Raw genomic sequence first — 25,577 nt, 5'->3', positions numbered from 1 at the left:
TGCAGGCTTTTTCAAATGACCAACTGCTGCCACTTCTGCATGACACATGCATTCATAATCTAGTGTATGGTACTTGCAAAGTTGTGTAGGGGTGATTTAGCAACGGTACAGAAATTGGGAAGCATTCTGCTGTGTCGTTGGCTGGCATTGAAATTACAGAACATCAGGTAAAATTGCTAAAATTGATTGTGGTATCAACTGCAGTTCTTAGTATAGTACATTGACCCATATTGATGGTGTCTTTCCCATCCGTCCACTGGTATGCTGAAAAATGAGGAAACAATGCTCTTCAGAATGGAACACCGAGATATCTGCTACTCCATCACTGGTGAAGATGAAATTAACTGTATAGGTCATCATCACCTTTGGATAGCTGTTTGGAAAAGCTCTATAATGCCACAAGCTCTTCCAATTTCCACATGTTGCGATCTCCTCCACATTTTTGTCAATGAGAAACATCGCCTCTCTCTTTTATTTCTGCAATCCTGTGTGTTGTGCACCATAGTTTCACCATACAATGTTCAGCTTTCTGTGAGAGCCAATTTATTGAAATGTGTTAATATCGTTTTAGCACCTGACACAGACCTCGAAGTCATAATAGAAAAACAAAATGTATGGTAGTGCACAAAGCTGTAGTCATACACTGCTCGGATATGTTAAAACTGAAAAACAATGCCGGCCACGGTGGCCTAGCGGTTCTAGGCGCTCAGTCCGGAACCGCGCGACTGCTGCGGTCGCAGGTTCGAATCCTGCCTCGGCATGGATGTGTGTGATGTCCTTAGGTTAGTTAGGTTTAAGTAGTTCTAAGTTCTAGGGGACTGATGACCACAGATGTTAAGTCCCATAGTGCTCAGAGCCATTTGAACCACTTTTTTTTTTAAAACAATGCATTAACCTGCTTATGAAAGAACAACACAGAAACCCTCTCTAGTGATTGATGGTCTGTTGGATATGGTCTTCCTTCAGTACAGGCAACAAAACTTTACATAGGTCTGTGCAAGTGACTTCGACCACTGGCCACCTGCTCCAATGGAGCGATACATGTATATGTAATATGCTCGATGTCAACACACAGACCGTGTTTATTTTTCGATGTATCGGAAGAGAGAGACACGGTAAAATCTTATAGGAGGTTCTATTACACGAAGTGGTATGACTGCTTGAAGTTTGTATGGAGATAGTTTGTAGTTTTTTACCTGTTCTGGATATTACAAAGTAACGATGAGGAGTGCTCTCAACTCTATTAAATGATGTATAGATGCTGATCTGTATAGGTATTTCATACATCTGAAATGAATGTAGTGCCCTTGTGTGTGAAAATTTGTAATTTGAACATGCAGAATGCTCTCAAACTACAACGATTTTGCTCAAAAAACTAATAAAAATCGACTAAATCTGTTCTTGTGGAATGATGACTGTTTTTATTACTATCGATATGATTGTGTGTTTAAAAATGGGTGTTACCTCAAGTGCTGTGCTGTTTCGTACTTCATAACCTCTAATTATAAAGTAGACATAACTTGAGTTGTAGCTCATTGTGGAATCTAGAAATGATAGTGTTTTCCTGACATGTGAGTAGATTGCATGAAACAGGCTGTTCTGTGGTGATTGAATTGCTTACAGAACTAGAACACAAGAATCTGCTGCTATTGCGAATGATTGTCTGCTGGTTGACAGAATTTTTACAAACAGGTCGTTGGAGGCGACTTATGGAGCAAAAAATGTCAGATGTCATCACACATATAGTATTTTTTATTATGTATTGGAGGAATCGTGTAGGGTTCTCTACTAGGTGATGTTAGGTGGTTCTGTTACAAGACTTGCTCTCACAATTTGTTTCATAAACGCCAGTGCAATATAGCTTTAGTAAAATGGGTACTGTTACAGTGTACAAAACAACAATGTCCTCTTGAATGATAACTTCTTGTTGTCAAATGTATAATGATTGTGTTTTTTTCTGCCATGTGATGTGTAAGACTGTATTCTGTAATGTTATTTCACATGTCTTAAATGTCTGCAATACACAAGTGCATGACAATTTATTTACAAATACTGATTTGAATGTGAGGGATGCTCTCAAGTCAAGTAATTTTGTCCATGAGACTGAAAGAAATCATTCTGACCTCTGGAGTTTGGTCATCTGTAATTGGCGGCGGTGGTGTAAAAACTATATCGCTTTTGCTCATAAAACTAAATGAAAATGGACTGCGCCTATTTTCGTGGAAAGAGGACTTTTATTATCGTCACAACTGTGTTTTCCTATTTTTAATATATGCTCGCTTATAGGAGGTGCGTTGACAATAAATAAAAGTGTTCTCCATTGGAGAACGGCATGCAGTTGCTGTTGAGAGGTGGTCCCAGTGTGTGTGAGCGCCCGAGGCGGTTGTGGTCCACCTGGGGGTGGTGCAGCATGGTTACATTTTAGACTGTCAAGTTGCGCTTGGGGTGACTGTCATTTATCTGGCTTTGTTCAGTGGGCACTATAGCTTGTTGTGTAAGCCGGTATCATTAACAGAGAGTGGCCACTCTGACTGTGCAGCCACATGCTCGCCATCGCTGCATTGGACTGCAGGTTCTGCCATCAGATATGGCGTACGGGTGTGGTCAACATAGGCGTCATGCGGAAGTGGTAGCAGCTGAAAAAGCCTAGTCCCCAGTACATGTGTTGCATTATGACCTGTTGATTATGAGTGCTGGTATTTTTCACGACGATTTCGGTGTGTAACTAGAACAGTGAAACATTTGCCATCAGTTGTGGTAGCGTGTATTGGCTTTCCTGAATGTAGATTACCTCACCTGCAGGGTGATTGGTTCAAATGGCTCTGAGCACTATGGGATTAACATCTGAGGTCATCAGTCCCCTAGGACGTAGAACTACTTAAACCTAACTAACCTAAGGACATCACACACATCCATGCCCGAGGCAGGATTCGAACCTGCGACCGTATCGGCAGCGCGGTTCCGGACTGAAGCGCCTAGAACCGCTCGGCCATGCCGGCCGGCTGCTGAATCTGGATAGTTTCCATTATTAGGGGGGTGCACTTGTGCTTCCCATCCAGGACAAGCGACTGAGTCCCAGAAAGGGCCCTGCCATTTTTAATTTCCAGCCAATTCCCAGGTCGAGGGTGGGGTGGGTCGTCACCAGAGGCCTGGGACAATGAAATTCCCACTTAAATTCGTAATTTCGACCAAAATTCGGAACTACCACCAATAGAGCAGATGAGAAAAGGAGAAGAGGCAGGGTGGGGAGGGGGAGTGGCTGGGGACCAATGTGTCGGTTGGGGAAAACACATGACATCATCCTTGGCGTGGTGGTGGGGGTGGTTGTTATTAATAGATCAGTTTAATTAATTTGCATATCAATTTGATATCAAAAGTGTCCTCATGCCGCCTTCATTGCACTACTCATGTCCTGCGAATATGAACGTCCTATCTCTGGTCGTTCAAGGTGTTCTGTTTTTTTTTCTGAATAAGAGTTCGTTCTTACGCATTCTTAAGCACATTCATCTGAATTAGTAAAGCTGGTGGTAAAATATAAGTGACAAATCTATTGCCCTTTTCTTGACAGTATGCATTATGCTTCTAGAGACGTGAACTACGGCATTAAAACAGTTTCTCCGCTGTTTGTACACGCAGCAGGCGCTTGAGGAGGAAATGACCTTCTCGAAGGTATTTCAGTCGTTCTTCGCGGCAAATGCCGAAGAATGGTAGACCACTAATCGCAGCGAAGCATGTTTAACATATGTATTCGACGTAGCAAAACTGCAAACCGTTAGTGTTGTCAACCATGGGTATAATATGATTACGATTAGAGCATCCAATAAATCGGGTACTTGAGTATCTAACAAAATTGCGGAAACCTACAAACTTTATACGTAACTCCGCTGCATGACGACGTTAGACAACGACATTTAACTTTTACTCTGTATCTTTGTTGAAAAGTTAGCTTTATGTGCCATCAATACTGAGCGTGAAAATGGTTATCTTTGCTGAAGTTTGTTAACAGTAAATGTGTTGCGCTGAAATGCAATGCTCTCGAGATAAGCGTGATCGCACAGAAACGCAGATATGACTACATAGGTGGCTCCCACGCGCAATGCACCAGAGATTGACATTGGAACTGCCGCAGGGTGAGGCAGTAAAGCCTCCAGGACATTTTCTAAATTAAAAACATTTAAAATTTAGTGGCTAGTTACGTTACGCTTTCTTTTATGTTGAGATGCAACTTTCATTCGAGGTTCTTTTTCGGACGATTTCAACTATATAATATTACCTTTAAAATAATGCTCGCCCGGTTGGCCGTGCGGTCTAACGCACGGCTTTCCGGGCGGGAAGGAGCGCCTGGCCCCGGGCACGAATCCGCCCGGAGGGCTTGTGTCGAGGTCCGGTGAACCGGCCAGTCTGTGGATGGTTTTTAGGCGGTTTTCCATCTGCCTCGGCGAATGCGGGCTGGCTCCCCTTATTCCGCCTCAGTTACACTATGTCGCCGATTGCTGCGCAAACAAGTTCTCCACGTATGCGTACACCACCATTACTCTACCACGCAAACATAGGCGTTACACTCGTCTGGTGTGAGACGTTCCCTGGGGGGTCCACCGGGGGCGAACCGCACAATAACCCTGGGTTCGGTGTGGGACGGCGGGGGGTGAAGTGGACTGCGGTAGTCGTCGTGGGGTTGTGGACCACTGCGGTTGCGACGGGGACGGAGCCTCTCCGTCGTTTCTAGGTCCCCGGTTAACATACAATACAATACCTTAAAAATAATATACTAATGTGTGTAGCTTAACCCTAGAACACAAAAGGGGAAAATGTTTCATTGCTACTAAACCATCGTAAATTTTGCTACTCGAAATTTAGTCAAACGAAGTCATAATGTGTGGGTTAGGCATTAGTCAGTTACAATTATTAGATATCCAGTGGTTAGCTACATACCAAATTAGGTACAAAATATCCCGTTTTACACGCTGATGAAACCGTAATTTTTCGAGGGTTTAGTAATCTAAGGCGCCTTGCCATCGTTCGCGCGGCTTCCCCCGTCGGAGGTTCGAGTCGTCCTCGGGCATGGGTGTGTGTGTTGTCCTTAGCAAGTTAGTTTAAGTTAGATTAAGTAGTGTGTAAGCCTAGGGACTGATGACCTCAGCAGTTTGGTCCTATAGGAACTTACCACAAATTTCCAATATTTAGGGTTAATGTTATCCTTCAGTGTTGGCGCAGACGTTTTGTCTGTTGTTAAACGCAGTTGCGGGCAATTATCAAAATAAGTGTTTGGTGGTCCGTTACCTCCGTAGTGTGATTAAGCTCAAGCTCTTAAGATGTATGTTTGTTTTAACATATGTTGGTACGACAGTCGCAGGCACAAGAGGTAGCAAAACTTGGTGCATACACATACTACAAGCAAGAACAACAGCGAGCACGTTTTGTGAAGGGGAAAGCACGCTGCTTTCGAAGGCAGTTTTCGGAAGGTAGAAAAGAATATGCGGGGGCTGGAGAAAAATATGGAAACTCCGCAAGAAAAGCATGATTGAAAATAAATGCAGATGCTTGCCAAGCCTGCAGGGTCCGCTGGTGTATTTGACCACGAACGGCAACTGTGAAATGTCCACTATACTTGGCAAGTCAGTCGTGATCACAACAGTGTTCTGTGTAGTTTTGAGTGCAATACGTTGGTGCTAACTAAATTCAAAGTGGGAAAATCGTCGGTGTTCGTATGCTGGGTGCCTTCGTAACCAAGGGAGCCGAAGTGTTTCACGTTTCATGAGGCATCGTATTGAAGATTTCAAATCGTTCAAAAGGATCTGAGCACTATGGCACTTAACTTCTGCGGTTATCAGTCCCCTAGAACTTAGAACTACTTAAACCTAACTAACCTAAGGACATCACACACATCCATGCCCGAGGCAGGATTCGAACCAGTAGCGCCTGGAACCGCTCGGCCACCCCGGCCGGCTATTGAAGATTTATACCGCATACAGGGAAACCGTAAAAAACATCATCCGCCACGTCACAACGCGGACGAAAGTGTGTGTTGATTGGTCGCGAGAGATGGTCATTTACGACTGTTGTCTTGAAAAATAAGAGGACGACAACTATAAAACTCACTGCAGAACTGAATGTCGCACTCGCGAACCCTATCAACATCAACAACACTTAGGGAGCTTGCGGCGGCGCGGTTCCTTTCTTCCTTTTACCTGCACCTACCTGTGAACTCGTTGCAGCAGATCGCCGGTAGGAAAGCCGAGCAGAAACCTACCGCACTGCAACTCGCACCTGGCTGCATACAACGTAGCTATTCTAAGAATCGGGAAAAGGTCTTAATTTTGAATGAAAGGCGGAGATACTGGCAAAACTTTGGTATATTCTGAAGCCGAGAATTACACATTCACTGCCAAGCCCATGCTAATCCTAACACAGTCATACACAAACCCTTTCACTCATCCAGAATGAGATTTTCACTCTGCAGCGGAGTGTGCGCTGATATGAAACTTCCTGGCAGATTAAAACTGTGTGCCCGACCGAGACTCGAACTCGGGACCTTTGCCTTTCGCGGGCAAGTGCTCTACCATCTGAGCTACCGAAGCACGACGCACGCCCGGTCTCACAGCTTTACTTCTGCCAGTATCTCGTCTCCTACCTTCCAAACTTTACAGAAGCTCTCCTGCGAACCTGCAGAACTGGAAACATCCCCCAGGCTGTGGCTAAGCCATGTCTCCGCAATATCCTTTCTTTCAGGAGTGCTAGTTCTGCAGGTTCGCAGGAGAGCTTCTGTAAAGTTTGGATGGTAGGAGACGAGATACTGGCAGAAGTAAAGCTGTGAGACCGGGCGTGAGTCGTGCTTCGGTAGCTCAGATGGTAGAGCACTTGCCCACGAAAGGCAAAGGTCCCGAGTTCGAGTCTCGGTCGGGCACACAGTTTTAATCTGCCAGGAAGTTTCCTTTCACTCATGTTGGCAAGTTTATGGTAACGTATTTCCCGAAAAAATCTGAACATATTTATTCCGGTGTGCTTTTTAGAAAGTACGTATTTTTTAAGTAACTTTATGTATGAGAAAATATGCCTTCACTTTAAAACACTTTTGAAATATGTAGCATATCGCAAACAGGCAAATATTAACTTCCTTTGGAGCTCATACTACACTTGAGCGTACCATTGAAAGGCTGGACACCTACTCTTAGACTACCTTAAGCATTCTACATCTCCAAGAGAAAAGACGGGCGAAGGACACTGCGTTCTGATTGGTCAGTTTTCTTTAAGGCCAACAGAAAAACATTATTCTCCCGCGTTAATCCGCGCTTTTCATGACTAACCAATCAACAAATAACACACTTTCTAACTGTACTTTTTTCCGAAATAAATATTTAATATTCTTATATTTTGTTTCTAATTTACGTTATTAACTATTTTCATTTGCACTCTAATTAGCTTTCCTCTTACCATAAACTTACTATCATATTACACTACTGGCCATTAAAATTGCTACACCACGAAGCTGACGCGCTACAGACGCAAAATTTAACAGACAGGAAGAAGATGCTGTGATATGCAAATCATTAGCTTTTCAGAGCATTCACGCAATGTTGGCGCCGGTGGCGACACCTGCAACGTGCTGACATGAGGAAAGTTTCCAACCGATTTCTCATACACAAACAGCAGTTGACCGGCGTTGCCTGGTAAAAAGTTGTTGTGATGCCTCGTGTAAGAAGGAGAAATGCGTACCATCACGTTTCCGACTTTGATAAAGGTCGGATTGTACCCTATCGCGATTGCGGCTTATCGTATCGCGGCATTGCTGCTCGCATTGGTCGAGGTCCAATGACTGTTAGCAGAATATGGAATCGGTGGGTTCAGGCGCGTAATACGGGACGCCGTGCTGGATCCCAACGGCCTCATATCACTAGCAGTCGAGATGACAGGCATCTTATCCGCATGGCTGTAACGGATCGTGCAGCCACGTCTCGATCCCTGAGTCAACAGATGGGGCCGTTTGCAAGACAACAACCATCTGCACGAGCAGTTGGACGACGTTTGCAAGAGCATGGACTATCAGCTCGGAGACCATGGGTGCAGTTACCCTTGACGCTGCGTGACAGACAGGAGCGCCTGCGATGGTGTACTCAACGACGAACCTGGGTGCACGAATGGTAAAACGTTTATTTTTCGGATGAATCCAGTTTCTGTTTACAGCATCATGATGGTCGCATCCGTGTTTGTCGACATCGCGGTCAACGCACATTGGAAGCATGTATTCGTCATCACCATACTGGCATATCACCCGGCGTGATGGTATGGGGTGCCATTGGTTACACGTCTCGGTCACCTCTTGTTCGCACTGACGGCACTTTGAACAGTGGACGTTACATTTCAGATGTGTTACGACTCGTGGCTCTGCCCTTCATTCGATCCCTGTGGAACCCTACATTTAAGCAGGATAATGCACGACTGCATGTTGCAGGTCCTGTACGGGCCTTTCTGGATACAGAAAAATTTCGACTGCTGCCATGGCCAGTACGTTCTCCAGATCTCTCACCAATCGAAAACGTCTGGTCAATGGTGACCGAGCAACTGGCTCACTACTCGTGATGAATTGTGATATCGTGTTGAAGCTGCATGGGCAGCTGTACCTGTGCACGCCATCCAAGCTCTGTTTGACTCAATGCCCAGGCGTATCAAGGCCGTCATTACAGCCAGAGGTGGTTGCTCTGGGTACTGATTTTTCAGGATCTATGCACCCAAATTGCGTGAAAATGTAATCACATGTCAGTTCTAGTATAATATATTTGTCCAATGAATACCCGTTTATCATCTGCATTTCTTCTTGGAGTAGCAATTTTAATGGCCAGTAGTGTTTGATTCAAAATTCTCCGTCGTCTGCATTCACACTATCTTAAAAATTTCTCACAAAGTTCTTACACGTTTATCAGTAGAACAATGATCTACATATTTACTTTAGACCACATTCACGCATCATTTACACTACTAAAAGCATATACAAACTGTACAAACATAAACAAAAAAGCCTTCAAGAAATGAACAGAACAATTAACAAAAACATTCTCTTGACCTGTTTCTTGAATGTCTCTGTGCGCTACTGGACTCTGGTGGATGAAAATTAGAACTACGTACTCGCCTGAACCCGCTTCAGACCATCTGTCACTGTGCACGCAAGAGTCATTCTCCCGATACTCAAGCTCTAGGAAGGAACGATATAAGGCGCCACGCTTCAAGCTCCAGAAGCTGGGAGTCCAAAACCACACATCAGAGATGCAAATGCCCGTAACAGGAAAACGTAGTGCCAAAGCTGTAACATCTGGTCTAGGTAGCAATGGAAAAAAGTCATTTGGTCTGATGAGTCTTCTGTGACATAGTGTCCAACTTGTGGCCGAATTTAACTCCCAAGAGTGAAAGACGGCAGGGATTCGGTGGTGATTTGGACGGCTGTGTCGTGTCATTCCAATCCCGTGGCACAATATTTGTTCCCCAGTGCCGACGTTGTGTCGCAAGACCACAGGGTCGCTGTTTACACAGCCTGCGTCGTCCAGGACTGATTTTGTGAGCAGGAGGATGAATTGTCACATCTCCCATAGCCATCACAATCACCACATCTCAATATTATTGAGCTTCTATGGTCTACTAGTACTTTCGTGACAGAAGGGTGCGTGATGCTATCTACCTTCAGCGTCGTTACCTGAACTTGCCACTATTTTGTAGGCATAGTGGTGTAAGATTCCCTTGAACACCACATAGGACCTGTGTCTATCCATTCAGAGATGACCGGCAGCTGCTTTGAATGCCAACCGGTTTCCTACATCGCATTAAGAATGGTAGCGTGTTATGTTTGTGATTTTTCCATTTTTTCGCCTGTCCTCTATGTATCACCGATTAATTCCCCTTCCTTGTCATCAGCTACTTCTTGGAAACCTGAGGTAATTCAGATGAATTACATGATCCTTTCAGTGATCGACGTAGTAGACTTTTTTCACTTTCGTCTAGTGCAGTAGTGCACGCAACGCAAACTGCTTCCGCAAACTTTTGTATTATAGTGTATCATGACAGTCGTTTCATTAACGGTCTTTGCGTTCAAGATTACTGCAGCTCACAAATGATTTTCAGCAGATGTACAATGTTCCATAAACCACAATATTGTAGTTATCGAACAAATGCCTGCAAGGACATGTGCGTACATAGCAGTGGGGACCACTCTTATATTGTTGTTGAGTTGTTATATCTGTTCATAATGACTGGGGCCTGTAACTGACCCAGTTACGTCTGTCCAATACAGTATATTGCCCCATACTAGATAATACTACGTATTCGACTGATTCCAATGCAATGCAATAAATGCAAGCATGTCTCACAAGATATTTCTTTGCTTCAGCCTGTCAGGTCGTTGAATTTGTGTCTTGTTTAAAATTTTTTCCTTACCCTGTTGTTTTTCGCCGGCAAGAAAAGTATTTGAAATGCAAAGCGGTTCTTTTCTCAGCCAACGTCCTCTGTACCCGGACAGCACGCTTTTCTCAAAAGCTGGCTCTGCAGCCCATCGCTTCCAAATAGCCTCTTGTTTATCAGGAAGGAATACATAACATCGAAGACAAGCGTAATTTGTCCTGCGTAATATGGTGTAACATACCGCTAATAAATAAAGCAATTTGAGGGAATCGCATATCTACGAGCTAACTAATTCGTAACGCACTAATTTTGTGTTTCATATTCTGCGCCGTTATTAGCATTTCGGTTTTCATACAATATCATCTCTGACAGGCTAAACTACAGACATTACACAAAGGTTACGTGTTGAAGTGATAGCAGGGTCACGGTAGCCTTTCGCACGTACGTGATATTGAACTTAACAACTTAGTTTGTGTAACAGCTATCATTCTCCATGGATACGAGTACGAACATCTGTCAAGCAAAGCTCCTTGGTGAGATTTTTTTAAATCTTTGCATGTCAGATATTCCAAGAAGTTAAAGTTCCTATAAACTGAGTTCAGTAAAGATATCACTATCATCCAGAAGACGTACGTCAAGACCTGCATCCACGGTTGACCTTGATAAATAGTTGTCACATATTAGTGCTTAATGCTGATGCAGTTGGTTCATATCCCCGAGGCGTAAGACTTTTCTATGCCAGAATTTGGGGTGCAAGAAAACTGCCCTGGAAAATGGGAGCGGCGTGTTCAGTTTCAAATCACTAAACTGTGTTAATGAAGGACATTTTGGTGTACACTCTGAGGTGTACTTCCAAAGAAAGTGGCAGTAAATAGCGCAGTGGCAACGTAGTCCACTCGCGGAAGGTCGGGCTTGCGCAGTTAGGATTTGGGAGCGGTTAAGCGGCGCTGTCGTCGATGTGCAGTGCGCATTTGAGGAGAACACAATTGAGAGTATTGTTGCTGCGTGGCTTTGAAGTGAAGTGTTGATTTCAACGCCCTGAAGCGTGTTTTCAAAACATGATCAACGTTCGTTGATTAAAATCGTGGTTGACCATGGCAAGAATGTGTCAGAATGTTATCGACGCCGGCCATTGTGGCCGTGCGGTTCTAGGCACATCAGTCTGGAACCGCGTGGCCGCTACGGTTGCAGGTTCGAATCCTGCCTCGGGCATGGATGTGTGTGATGTCCTTAGGTTAGTTAGGTTTAAGTAGTTATAAGTTCTAGGGGACTGATGACCACATATTTTAAGTCCCATAGTGCTCAGAGCAACTTTGAACCATTTTTTTTGTTATCGACGATTACGTGGAGCCCGTGGCGAGAATGAATTACGTACACGGCGGTTGCACGATGGGTCGAGGTGTTTCGTGCGGGTCTGAATGAGACTGCGAATCTGCACGGCACAAGTCGGCCCTCCATACCTCAACATCGAATTGACGATGTGAATGGCCTTATTTCCGTAGACCATCGATGGACTGTCCTGGAATTATCCGAAGAGGTTGATCGAAGTCATCAAATGGTGTAGCACATACTGACGAAATGTCTTAACACGGGGATAATTGCATCCTGTCGGGTTCCACATCGACTCACCGACGCGCAGAAATGACGGCAGTATGCACTGGCTGGGATCCGCTGGACAGATACCGCAACGAAGGAGAGGCATTTCTGCAGGGTATTGTCGCGTTGGATAAGATGTGGGCACGAAACTAAGAGCTTGAATTAAAGCGTTAGTCGAATGAATGGCGCCACCCAGCTTCGTCACGGCCACAGAAATTTGGACAGGAATCCAGTCGGGTGAAGAACCTGCTGATTGTAGCATACGACTACCGTGAACGGCGACTGCTGTTGTCGATTTCTGAAGTCTGTGTCCGACTAAGCGGCGCAAACGTCCACGATTATTGCGGAACCATCGCCGTATCGTGCTGCATCACAACGTACTTTGGTCATGTCGCAAACAATGTCAGTCACTTATCGCAACGGCGGTATTGGGAATTCTCTGTAACACCCTCCGTACTCACAAGACAAGAGTCCTTGTGACTTGGGACCTGTTTCCCGAATTTGAAGGAGCAACTCCGAGGCCGCCATTTCCCGACGTGGCATCTGCACTCCGCGCAGTAGGGAGCTCTGCCACTGTCGTCAACACAGGACTCCTTGTCAACGCTCCCAAACCGCTTACCGACATTTGGAAAAAGGTAACAGACTTTGCGGTTGACTACATTAAATGAGTGTAATGCAGTTGTATATGCTGGTTCATTAAATTTGCGTTCTATCAATGTTGCCGCTACTGTATTTACATCCCTTGTATTTACTTGCCAGACCAGTACTGGTACATATCCGTGGTCTTAGATACAAAGGAAAGCCGCGCGGGATTAGCCGAGCGGCGCTGCAGTCATAGACTGTGTTGCTGGTGCCGGCGGAGGTTCGAGTCCTCCCTCGGACATGAGTGTATGTGTTTGTCCTTAGGATAATTTAGGTTAAGTAGTGTGTAAGCTTAGGGACTGATGATCTTAGCAGTTTCGTCCCTTAAGATTTCACACATTTGAACATTTTGAACATTTTTAGATACAAAGGATAAACAAACAAATGTTTGCATATGGATGTCGATAACACAGAACGTTTTGTGGACACTAACTAGAGACATAAGATTACTTGTATACTGTGCACGTCTACAACAAGAGTAAAATCATCACGATGGTTAAAACGATGTGGATTGAGAATACATAGAACCTGACTAAAACACGTCTTTATAGGACCGTGGATGGCAAGACCTGTTGTGAATTATGCAGTCGGGTGAAATGGGTATTCACTTGTGACCTTAGGGGGTATCCTTATGTTCACAGTGTAGTCGAAGAGGACAAGTGGGTCATCTACTTAACGGCGATAGTATATAACTTTATTAATCAGGTTATCACGAGCTGCAAAGAACTTGTTTTCAACATGATCTAAAAATATATTTGTGAGATTTCCATACTCTTCATATTAAAAAAGAGTCAGCCGACGAAACGAGATTGGTTTGTTATTTTATTGCATTGACATCACATTTTCGATAACATAATTCCTTTGTTTCGGAAAACTTGGCTGCATATTGGCTTCCCCACAGAGAACACTGTGGGATCACACGTTATACACAACGTGGATAAGAATCAGACATATACCCAGTCCAGCGTATATAAAATAGTAATTATGTTATAACTGTGGTAATGTTTACGTTGGGCAAACCGGAAGGAACTTCAAAACGAGATTTAGAGAACATGTTAATGTTCGTGAGCCCAACCTCTCAGCATTTAATGCTAATTTAAGAGAGTACAAACATTCTGCTGATGACATATCTAAGAACCTCACCATTCTTCGCGGGGCAGAAAACGGTAGATTATTGAATGTGCTAGAAGAAATGCAATTTCACAATCACATGACGAAACTGCCGGACATAATTCTTAACGAACAGACCGTTACGCAGAGGTATACATAAAGAATATTAACAATGTTAACCACATAATTTCAGTGTTGGTTTTCTCCAGTTTCCTGCATGCAAAGTCGACTGCAGTTTGACAAGAAACAAACAGTTCACTGATCAGGAGCCCAAACTAATCGCCTGCACAAAGACCTCCCATGATAATTTCTTGACGTTCTTGTATTCTCTGCCACGTTTATTAAAGAGTATGGCACTAAAATGGCGTATCTTAAAATTTTTGTTTAGTTTGTGTAGATACATTTCGTAAAACAATATGTCTGCATTTAAATGAAACAACAAGTTTACTGTTACCAGTCACTGTTTTTTTATTCATCTCCATAGCGCTTTTCAAAGGTTTAAACCTCCATCATCAGGTGGATTTACATTTGTTAGTATGACATTTGTGTGTATGTTGTGTTACGATTTATGGGGGAACTTCGGCACTGTCTAGTGGAAAAAACAAAACGCTATTTCATAACATGGTTTTGGGTTTCTTTTGACAAAAAATTAACGTATATCTAACGGTAAACATAAAATAAGTAAAATAGAGTACCTCCAGTGGTCACCGGTTCCTTTCACTGTCGTAACACATCACATGTATACTGTCATACTTTGTAAACAAATATGGCGTCTGGAAACAATTGTGTGCAAGGATCGTATAATAGAAGAGAAAACATTATCGCAAAGTACAAAGAATATACATCGTAACAACATTATTACAGACTACTATTACTTTTTTATTTTTTAAGGATTTGGAGGTGTTTGTTTTGAGGTGTCGAATACATGCGTTGGAATAAATACTTCAGGTGGTATATAAATCCGATCTTGACAAGTTAAAATAGCTTAAACTTCATACTCGTTCATACAATCAGGTAAAATGTTAAAACAGCTTAAACTTCGTACTTGTTTATACAATCAGGTGAAATGGTACAAACTTTAAGTACAATAGTCATAATGCCTGCAGCGGTAAAATTGCACATAAATAACAATTTTGATTGGGATTAATAGATAGATTTGAAAGACTGGAGGCAGGGGGAGAGAAAGGGAAAGTGAGAGGGAGAGAGTTTGTGGAAAGAGCGATTGTATGAGAACGAACTTTACTTGGCAATGGGTCTTAAAATTATATAAGCTACATGTAGTAACTGCCTAAAGGTTGGAGTAATACATTGGTTAATGCATTAAAATAGGCGGATGAATGTATAATGCGAGGTTTGAGGCGTCATGTCACGGACTGCGTGGCCCCTCCCATCGGAGGTTCGAGTCCTCCCACGGGCATGGGTGTGTGTGTTGTTCTTAGCGTAAGTTAGTTTAAGTAGTGTGTAAGTCTAGGGACCGATGACATAAGCAGTGTCGTCCCTTAGGAATTCACACACATTTGAACATTTTTTGCTGAAATCAGAGATGGTACTATTGTAAATTCTGTCATTTTTGTCTCTTAATATGGATTCAAGTCATTTTGGTGTTTGTATATTTGGAGTGTTTCCTGCCTTCTGGTTGGATGTGTAGGATGCTGATACTTGTTAACATGGTGTTTTGTTTCATGCAGGTGGTTGGTTATTGCCGATGTATGGTATTTTTTGATTTTTAGTGCTGCCATGTGTTCTTTGAATATAATTTCAAATGATCTGCCTGTCTGGCCTATGTAGAAGCACTCACAGTCCACTCGGCCAGAGTGGCCGAGCGGTTCTAGGCGCTACAGTCTGGAACCGCGCGACCGCTACGGTCGCAGGTTCGAATCCTGCCTCGGGCACGGATGTATGTGATGTCCTTAGGTTAGTTAGGTTTAAGTAGTTGTAAGTTCTAGGGGACTGATGACCTGAGAAGTTAAGTCCCATAGTGCTCAGAGCCATTTGAACCATTTGAACCAAACATTCAATTTTGTACACACATGTGTGATGAAGTGGGTTTCGTGTGCTGACGTTGTGGGGTAGCTTCTGTCCAATCTTGTTGTCTGTGGTAAAGGATATGCTTATGCCTTTTCGTTTGAAGACATTGCCAATCTGATATGAAATGTTACCTAGAAAGGGTATTGTATGGAAAATGTTATTTTCTTTTTGTTTTTTGTGTTGTGATTGCTTTGCCATTATTGAGCGTTTTAGGGTTTCTACTATGGAGCCGTTAGGACCACTTGTAATAGCTGTTTGTTTAGTTATTTCAATTTCTTGATCACACTTGTCTTCAGAGAGTCGTAGTTGGATAGCTCTATTGATCAGGTACCGGAATGCTGCCATTTTGTGGCCTGTTGGGTGACAAGAGGAGTTGTGGATTGTAGTGTGTGTTGTGGTAGGCTTCCGATAAATTTCAAACTGATGTTTGTTATTCTTTATTCTAATGATAAGGTCTAAGAAATTTATACTGTCGTCTGTTCGGTGTTCAATGTGCATTTTATGTTTTCATGGGAGTTGTTGAATAACTGTTTCAACTCACTGATGTCATCTTTAGTGCCTTTGATTAAGATGATGGTATCATTTACATATCTGTAGTAGTAGATGATATTTTTGAGGATGTGGGGCTTCGAATTCGGGATTTTTTCTTCTAAGTTACATATAAATATTTTTGAGGAGGTGGTGCTTAGAAACACGTTTTTAACAAGGGACTAAACGAACTGAAAAAATTCTAAAAATCATTCTACAAGTTGATTCTCTTTCCTTCGGTAAAATGTCGTGTGACTAGGACCTCCCGTCGGGTAGACCGTTCGCCGGGTGCAAGTCTTTCGATTTGACGCATCTTCGGCGACTTGCGCGTCGATGGGGATGAAATGATGATGATGATTAGGACAACACAACACCCAGTCCCTGAGCGGAGAAAATCTCCAACCCAGCCAGGAATCGAACCCGGGCCCTTTGACATTTTACGTTTCCATTCGACACATAACTCTCAGATTAGTCTAGTGCGATATTCCTTTTATCCCTGCGTATTAACAGGAACAGTAAAACACGAATAGTAACCAGTACTCCAGGAGCGACAGCTACCGCCATGCACCAGCGCTGCTTAGTCGCAGCTGGAGTACTACTTGTTCTTCGTGTCTTACTGCTGTTGTTAATACATATCGATAAAATAAATAACGCACTACGCTAACTTGGCACCGCTCTGTCGAATGGGCACGTTAAATTCCAGTTTATAACTCGTATTGTTTCTAAAGGGAAGCAAGACGACGCTTTCGATCGACTCTGGGCGTCGTATGAAAGACGTGATGAGCAGGATTTGTTGTGGCTCACTCCAACTACACGTTGTAGAAACTAAACTGTAAATATCTGCCGGAACACCAGAGAAAATGCGCCTGGCGACCCGCAGCAAAGAGACCCGGCATAAGCACCACTGTCGACGCGCCTTTCTCTGTGGGACGTCAAGGGTATCGTCAACAGCGGTCACCGTGCTGCCAGCCCATGGTATTCTAGACGTCCGTGTGGATACCTGTCTTCTTACAAACACACACGCTTCCTTACTCGAGATATGTGACGTGGCTGTACGATACTGCACAGACAAGCGAACGACATGCGTGGCCTCTCGGGAGCTAATCTTATGTTTCCTTTGAGATTCTGATAGCTTTGAATATAGCCCTCTAGAAAGCATCGATTCCAGATTCGAATGACAGGCGTTGGGTCCCAACCAACGCGAGGCACAATATCGCGGAGCGATAAACTGTTGTCTCAGTAGGCCACGACCCTGCCGCTCTCGAATTTCTGTCGAACCGAGCGAGGTGGCGCAGTGGTTAGCGCACTGGACTCGCATTCGGGAGGACGACGGTTCAATCCCGTCTCCGGCCATCCTGATTTAGGTTTTCCGTGATTTTCCTAAATCGCTTCAGGCAAATGCCGGGATGGTTCCTTTGAAAGGGCACGGCCGATTTCCTTCCCCATCCTTCCCTCACCCGAGCTTGCGCTCCGTCTCTAATGACCTCGTTGTCGACGGGACGTTAAAAAATACTAATATATATCGAATTTCTGTCGAGTAGTGGTAGACGTTTCCCTTTTCACACTAGATATAGCGCGGGATTAGCCGAGCGGTCGAGGCGCTGAAGTCATGGACTGTGCGGCTGGTCCCGGCGGAGGTTCGAGTCCTCCCTCGGGCATGGGTGTGTGTGTTTGTCCTTAGGATAATTTAGGTTAAGTAGTGTGTAAGCTTAGGGACTGATGACCTTAGCAGTTAAGTCCCATAAGATTTCACACACATTTGAACATTTTTTGAACACTAGATATAATACGATCATCTCACAGTCCTCTCCTGTGCCAATCTCTTCATCTCACAGCAGCGCTTCCAACCTACGTCCTCAATTATTTGTTGGATTACTCTATTCTCTGTCTTCCCCGACAGCTTTTACACTCTACAGCTCCCTTTAGTACAATGGAAGTTATTCCCTGATGTCTTACAAGGGGAAGGCCTTAGACACGGCCAACCTATTTGGCACAGATTTGGCAGGTCGCTTGTGTACAACCATAAACGAAGGAATCTAAGATATTTTGGGTAAACACCCCCGCGTTTTTGAGAAAATCACCCCTAAAGGTTATGACGAGCAATCGACTCAAATTTGGCGGGATCGATAGATAATTGTAAACAGAGTATTTTTCGTCATCAGGTATGGGGTCCGAAAACGCATACTTTTCCAGAAATCGAGGTAAGAAACTTTTACAACTCCCGCTGCTATACCCACTTTTCGCCGACAGCACCGACAACGCAACGGCCGAGGTAACTGGCTGGGAATCGGAAAACCCGGGTACGAATCTCGAAGAAACCTAGCGGATGTTATTCGTTTCGTTTTTATTTTTCCATATCTCAATTGATAGGGATAGGAGGGTTGATAAGGTAAGTAAATCAATAAGGAATGATAATAATAAGGTAGGCAAATAAATTTCTCAAACCTCTTGGGATAGTAAACAACTAAAATGTTACTACAGATCACTTTACAATGGCTCTTCCAGTCACTGTTACGTGTTCTCACTTTTCTTCGAACAACTAGATGGATGGTACTTGTCATATAAACATTCGAAACAAATATACTCACGGGACCAAGAACATCTAATGAATGCAATATTTCGACAGCTACACTGTTCCTTCCCAACAGTCGACGGAAAACAAACTTGGTTTACATTTAAAGATATGTCTTTTCAGGAATTAATTTTGATGCGTACCACGCATACGATATCATTGCCTGAAAAATCGGTGCTGAAAGTTGGTTATGAATTATGCTGTGAATAGTTATTACATCCGTGCGGTTGTGCAATTCCCGCTGGGTTTCCAGAAGCACACTGCAATTCTGAAGCCTGGAAATAGATTTTTTAACCTGATGATAGAAATAAACATCACACGGCTGGCACACACGTGTGTAGTTTGGTGGTATTACTTATAATGTGCACGTCGGCTGACCCACGCCATCTATAAATATTGTGCCATATATTGTAGTATTAATTTATCCACTCCAGGAATCCAATATTAGACAAAACTTGTTATCAGAAACGTATGGTTTTAAAACATTCTCAAGAAATGTTCTGTAAATCGCATTCGTCAGTTTCCCGGATTTGGAGCAGGTAATATAAACATTTTTCAACGAGTCGGTTAAACGATTGACCTCTTCTATAACCCGAGGACCAAATGTAACATTCGTTTCTTGTAAACACAGGAAAACCTTAGGCAACATTTTTCCAGAGGCTGTGATGACATATTGCGCCGTGTACGAATGTGTTAGTTTGTTTTTACTATCAATTGCGAAAAGGGTTCGTTTTTCTCCAGTATGCGATAACGGGCGTCGAATGTTCACCCGATACTCGCATCCTGTTTGATCGGTGTTGATCACGTAATCAAGATTAAAACCGGTCATAAGTGACGCCGTTTGTGTGCTGAAAAGAGCCGCCACTTGGTTGGTTGGTTTGGGGAAGGAGTCCAGACAGCGTGGTCATCGGTCTCATCGGATTAGGGAAGGATTGGGAAGGAAGTCGGCCGTGCCCTTTCAGAGGAACCATCCCGGAATTTGCCTGGAGTGATTTAGGGAAATCACGGAAAACCTAAATCAGGATGGCCGGACGCGGGATTGAACCGTCGTCCTCCCGAATGCGAGTCCAGTGTGTAACCACTGCGCCACCCCGCTCGGTGGCCGCCACTTTCTGTATATCTTCTATATTTTGTACTTCTTTATGAGAGATGTATTTAGTGACGTGCCGTTGACGAATTTTATACTCCGATTTGAAATTTATTGCCCAAGATAATGATGCAGCAAACGTAAAATCCTTGTTGGCCGTATATTGAAGCGCTGCACCTGCAGCCCACTCCTGAAGTATTCTCGTTGTTACATTCTCGTTACGACAACGAGATTCGACAAATCGGTCGCATGTCCACTTATTTATCGTCTAGTATTTGTCGTATCTTGTCCCTCCTTTAAAGATATCACTTTCCCACAATTTCAAGTCCTCTTTCCTTTTCAGGGCTGCTGTTGCTCCATTCTTTTGCAGTGCGTTTCCATGTGCTCCTTTATTCGCCAATTCTGCGCAAAACTTCCTGATTTGTTATCATAACAGTCCACTTAATTTTCGACATCCTCCTGTAGCACTACATCTCAAAAGCTTCGATTCTCTTCTTTTCTGTTTTTCCCACAGTCCGTGGTTCACTACCATTCAATAGTGTACCACAGACTTGCTTTTCAGAAATTTCTTTCGCGAATCAAGGCCGACATTCAGTCAAATAGTCGTTTATTTTTGAATCTGTATAAGCATTTTGATGATGAACTGGTGGAACAAACTTCGAACGCGAGGTCAGCTCGATATTACTGCATATGTGTCTTATTGCTACTCTATTATACGTTCCATGACTTTTTAGAACAATTCTTGGGTTTTCACTCGAATTTCATAATGTGAAGGAGCCTGTACGTTCATTATTTGTATTGCTTCATGTGTGAGACAGCTTTTGTGTAACTGAACTGTCTCATTTGCTATTTTTATCCTATTATTTCTCGCTCCTTCCCAAATCAGTCAACATCTTCTCCGGCTTTGATTCCTTCTTACTATTCCACGCATATTTTTTAGTTTGTCATTACCACATTTAACAGGAACGCTACGTTATGAGAAAATTATTTAACACCATATTACTAAGACTTTCATTCCCCGAATACCATGCATTTATTATTACGTGCGAACTCATGTACTGTGCACATTGCAGTGACACTCGTCTAAGGACGCTTGGTTAGTTGCAAGAGAATTGTGTCACGTGAAATAAATAAATGCATATATTGTCATCCACTCTGAAACTCTTTATCGATTACTTCTCTTGAAAGTGTTAACCTTACATGTTTTTAATAGTTTCACATTCCGACCTTCCCAATATTACTCGAAAGAGAACAATAGAATTTCCTTACACACCTTCCAGATAAAAAGTGCAAGTACTTTTGCAGTTCATCGATTTATTTCTCTTACTGTCCTCTAGAATAAAGCTGTCGCTTTTAATCAAAAATGGTTCAAAAGGCTCTGAGTACTATGGGACTTATCTTCTGAGGTCATCAGTCCCCTAGAACTACTTGAACCTAACTAACCTAAGGACATCACACACATCGATGCCCGAGGCAGGATCGAAACTACGACCGTAGCAGTCGCGCGATTCCGGACTGAAACGCCAAGAACCGCTCGACCACCGTGCCGGCCGCTTTTAATCATTAGTGTTACTACTCTTCATTGGAAACAATACACTGGACATGATCAGTAACTTTGAACTATGTGCTTGGTAATTTTTGGTGCACTTCACAAAATGGTTCTGAGCACTACGTCACTTACCTGCTGAGGTCATCAGTCCCCTATAACTTAGAACTACTTAAACCTAACTAACCTAAGAACATCACACACATCCATGCCCAATGCAGGATTCGAACCTGCGACCGTAGCGGTCACGCGGTTCCAGACTGTAGCGCCTAGAACCGCTCGGCCACCGCGGCCGGCTGCAGTTCACAAATCGAAGCAAAGTGTCATAATATAAAACAAGGCGTTACATAAGGCCTCTTAATACAGATAATGTTCGCAGTTGCTTTTTCTATTTTACGTTTCGCCCATCTTTCCTATCTGTTTCAGTCCCGAAGAAAAAAAAAAGTACATATATAACAATTTGAAATGTTGAGCTGTTAAAGCGGCCCAAGTATGGATAGATATTAAAATATTCTAACTTAATGTGCATCCAGCCGTCACATAAGATTTTACAGTGCCTAAAAATTCATGGGAAAAACGTAGTAATCTAGGAACATTTCCATACGAGGTATAACAGTCATTAAGATTCGATGTAAATGTTTATTTCACCAGTAAACCACCTTGAAGACAGAGGAAGAGGTTTCCGAGGTTAATGCATTGTGCCTCAAGCATTGAAGCATGCAAGTGGCTTTTATTCCCCACCGACTTTTATGATGTGCTTAAGGTCGTATTCATTTCTATTACGGGTAAGATGGAAAGTAAACTGCTATTTGTTATGTATGCAATTTCGTTCAGCGAAAATCTTTCAAACTCATAGTAAATTACATTCCACGGGTTTTTAATTTTCTTGTTTAAGAAATCATCCCTGGAGGAGAATCGTACATACGTACTAGCGTGGAGAAACAAATGAAAGAGTTGAAAACAAGTAAGTCGCCAGGCCCTGACGGAACCCCATTTCGGTTTTACAAGAGTACTTTCCATTTCCTAGAGACCGAAAAGCTTATATTCACAAATTAGCGTGATTTTAGAAAGCATCGTTCGTGCGAAACTCAGCTTGCTCTTCTCTCACATGATATACAGCGAAACATGGATGAAGGAAAATAGGCAGATTCCATATTTGTACATTTCCGAAAAGCATTTGACACGGTGCCCCTCTGCAGACTGTTAACGAAAGTGCGAGCTTATGGAATGGGTTCCCAGATATCTGAGTGGCCAGAAGATTTCTGAAGTAATAGAACCCAGAATCTTGTCCTCGACGTTGAACATTCGTCAGAGACAACGGTATCGTCAGGAGTGCCTCAAGGAAGTGTGACGGAACAGCTGTTATTTTCTATGCACATAAATGATATGGCGGACAGGGTTGACAACAATCTGCGGTTGTTTGTTGGTGATGCTGTGATGTAGGGGAAGGTGTCGAAGTTGAGTGGCTGTAGGAGGGTGCAAGATGACTTGACAATCTTCCCAGCTGATATGATGAATGGCAACTAGCTCTAAATGTAGGGAAAACAAACTCATAATGTTGGGGAGCAGCATTAGTAGAGTCCTGCTTAACACAGTCATGTCTGTTAAATATCTAGTCGTAACGTTGCAAAGCGAAGTGAAATTGAACGAGGATGTAATGATTGTAGTAGGGAAGACGAATGATTGACATCGAAATGGGGAAATTTTAGGGAAGTGTGCTTCATCTGTAAAGGAGACTGCATATAGGACGCTAGTGCAACCTATTCTTGAGTACTGCTCGAGAGTTCGGGATCCGCGCATGGTCGTATTAAAGGAACACACTGAAGCAATTCAGATGCGACCTGCTAGATTTGTTACCGGTAGGTTCGAATTGACTTATTTGACTAAATTCCTTTTGCCCCTATGGGGAGCATAGGGCATCCAGGAGAGCTCGCCATCGGTATCTGTCTTTGGCCATTTGCCTCAATTCTGTCCAGGTCTTGCCAACTCTTTTTGCTTCGCCTTCCACTGTCCTCTTCCACGTGCCACTAGGTTTTCCTCTCTTCCTTGTTCCCTGGGGATTCCATTCCAATGCTTTTTCCTCGATGGCTCCATCTGGTTTTCTCAAGGTGTGGTCCAATCAACCCCACTTTCTCTCTCGTATCTGGTCTTCTATAGGTATCTGGTTTGTTATTCGCCAGAGCTCCTCATTATATATTTTTCCTGGCCACCAGATATTCATGAAGACATATATTTATGAAGCTTTGTAACTGCGATGTTATCTTTTTATCCATTTTCCAGCTTTCACTGGCGTTGAGAAGGGCAGCCTTCACATTTGTATTAAAAATACGGATGTTTGTTTTGTACGGGATATTTCTATTTTTCCATATTGGATACAATTGTATGAAGGCAGCATTTCCCTTTTTAATGCGGTTTTTCACGTCATCTCCAGCTCCACCATCTTCCGTCTACCCAGATACAGGAATGAGTTGACAGTCTCCACCCGCTGCTCCCCTATTAACAGTGGCAGAAGCATATTTGGCTTGAAGAGAAGTCTGCAAAGGAGTGGAAGAATGGTTTGGTGGTAAAGCTCCCAAAAACGGGAATTTGTCAGACTGTAACAACTGGCGTGGCATTACATTGTTGTCAGTGCCCAGAAAGGTCCTCACCAGAATTATTGTAAACAGAATTAAAGAGTCTCTTGAAAAGCGACTGCGTAAAGGACAGGCCGGTTTTAGGGCACAACGCAGTAGTGTTAGTCTCATTAAGACTCTTAGTATCATTTTAGAGCAAAGCAAAGAATTCCAAGCAACCATGTACCTGGCATTCATTGATTTTCAAAAGGCCTTCGATTCCGTGAACTATAAAGTACTGTGGCAGGTGTTGCGGAAGTATGGCATACCACAGAAGATCTTAAACGTCATAAAAGATCTATATGATCTCATTAAGACTCTTAGTATCATTTTAGAGCAAAGCAAAGAATTCCAAGCAACCATGTACCTGGCATTCATTGATTTTCAAAAGGCCTTCGATTCCGTGAACTATAAAGTACTGTGGCAGGTGTTGCGGAAGTATGGCATACCACAGAAGATCTTAAACGTCATAAAAGATCTATATGATGGATACAAATGTTGCGTACTCCACAAGGGAAATATGACAGAGCCCACAAAAGTAACAATTGGAGTCCGGCAGGGTTGCATTTTATCACCAACACTTTTTCTACTTGTTCTAGACTCAGTTATGAGAAGAGTCACAGCAGCAGGAGACGAGGAATCCAGTGGGGGATCCATGAACGTCTGGAGGATTTGGATTTTGCAGACGACAGAGTTTTATTAGCTCAAAGGCTCACTGACGCGCAAGCTAAATTAAACTTCCTGAAAGAAGAAGCAGAGACTGCTGACCTCAAGATAAATACAGGCAAAACAAAGGAAATGAGAGTAAATTCAGGGAACATGGAGGTGCCACTGTTAATAGGTAGGTTCGAATGGCACGCAAGTATTACGGAAATGCTTCGGCAAGTCAAATGTGTATCAAATGAAACAGCAATTGCGTGGAAGGACTACCATCAGCTGTAGAATGGAATGGCGACAATGAAAACTTCTGCCGGACCGGTACTCCAACCTCGATTTCCCGCTTATCGCGAGCACTCGCCTTACTATTTGGCATTCATCGCACGACTCACGACCACACCCAATCTTCCATATGTCGTCGACCATGCGTCTGCGACCTGAACTCGTACATCCGTTGTGAATATTCCCGTACAGGTCAGACGTTGTACTTGAAAGTGCTTGCTCGATATCGGTGGATAAATATGATATTGCAGAGGCTGTATTATTATGGTTACGATGCAAAGTTCCTTTGGACGTGCATGCATATTGCTGACTATATGGAAGTGTGGGCCTGGCCGTGAATCGTGCAAGGATAGCCAAATGGTAAGGCAAGAGCTCGCGATAAGCGGGAAATCCTGTTTCGAGTCCCGGTCGGGCAGAAATTTTCACTGTCGTCATTCCATTCTACAGCTGACGATAGTCCTTATTGGTAATTGCGAATTCATTTGATGTCTTTCGTAACGGCTGTGGTAGCCGCAGTGTCTGTTTGTTTGGAAC

At 43.3% G+C, this 25,577-nt stretch overlaps 1 protein-coding gene and 1 non-coding gene across 2 annotated transcripts in view; both read left to right on the top strand.

The window, feature by feature from the left end:
- The window catches only part of LOC126161922 (uncharacterized), a 270,341-nt gene that overhangs the window by 5,477 nt on the left and 239,287 nt on the right, over window positions 1–25,577 (top strand). The gene's annotated exons all lie outside the window — the stretch shown is intronic.
- Window positions 17,568–17,640, top strand: Trnaa-cgc (transfer RNA alanine (anticodon CGC)). The gene has a single exon. It is a non-coding gene; the product is annotated as a tRNA-Ala (tRNA).

This window comes from Schistocerca cancellata, chromosome 2, assembly GCF_023864275.1.
Source record: "Schistocerca cancellata isolate TAMUIC-IGC-003103 chromosome 2, iqSchCanc2.1, whole genome shotgun sequence".
Lineage (NCBI taxonomy): Eukaryota > Metazoa > Arthropoda > Insecta > Orthoptera > Acrididae > Schistocerca > Schistocerca cancellata.
The sequence above is the reverse complement of the archived record's forward strand: the minus strand, read 5'-3'. Positions and strand labels throughout refer to the sequence as shown.